Source organism: Oryx dammah, unplaced genomic scaffold, assembly GCF_014754425.2.
Source record: "Oryx dammah isolate SB20612 unplaced genomic scaffold, SCBI_Odam_1.1 HiC_scaffold_1, whole genome shotgun sequence".
Lineage (NCBI taxonomy): Eukaryota > Metazoa > Chordata > Mammalia > Artiodactyla > Bovidae > Oryx > Oryx dammah.
The window spans coordinates 58045124-58045878 of record NW_024070185.1 but is presented as its reverse complement, the minus strand read 5'-3'; the positions used below and the strand labels follow the sequence as shown (position 1 = coordinate 58045878).

The following is a 755-nucleotide window of genomic DNA, read 5'->3' as shown; positions in this document are numbered from 1 at the left end:
GTCACCCTGCTTATTTAACTTATATGCAGAGTACACCATGAGAAATGCTGGGCTGGATGAAGCACAAGCTGGAATCAAGATTGCCGGGAGAAATATCAATAACCTCAGATATGCAGATGACACCACCCTTATGGCAGAAAGTGAAGAAGAACTAAAGAGCCTCTTGATGAAAGTGAAAGTGGAGAGTGAAAAAGTTGGCTTAAAGCTCAGCATTCAGAAAACAAAGATCATGGCATCTGGTCCCATCACTTCATGGAAAATAGATGGGGAAACAGTGGAAAGAGGGGCAGACTTTATTTTTTTGATTTCCAAAATCACTGCAGATGGTGACTGCAGCCATGAAATTAAAAGACACTCCTTGGGAGAAAAGTTATGACCAACCTAGACAGCATAGTAAATAGCAGAGACATTGGCCCTGAATCAAGGCCAGCAGTTTGCCAAAGCTGTTGGTTTCAAACAAAAGCCTAAAGAAGTCTCTTTCTGTGGTCTGTTGGCCATTTCAGATTTTGGGAATGTAATGGTCAATTCATTAGAAAGAAACATCTCAGTCATTGGTGATAGGGGCTTATACTTATTTGTAGTTGATTAATACTAGGATCCCAAAGTTTAGATATCCCTGGTTTAACTTTTTCATTAAAATTATAATAATGTTGAAAAAAAAGTAGAAACATTACTTTGTCAACAAAGCTCCATCTAGTCAAGGTTGTGGTTTTTCCCATGGTCATGTATGGATATGAGAGTTGGACTATAAAGAA

The 755-nt window shown here is 38.5% G+C and overlaps 1 non-coding gene across 1 annotated transcript; it reads left to right on the top strand.

Moving 5' to 3' along the window:
* The first annotated feature begins 409 nt into the window (after positions 1 to 409).
* Positions 410 to 545, top strand: LOC120867819. The gene has a single exon (XR_005722028.1). It is a non-coding gene; the product is annotated as a small nucleolar RNA SNORA2/SNORA34 family (small nucleolar RNA).
* Positions 546 to 755: the final 210 nt, after the last annotated feature.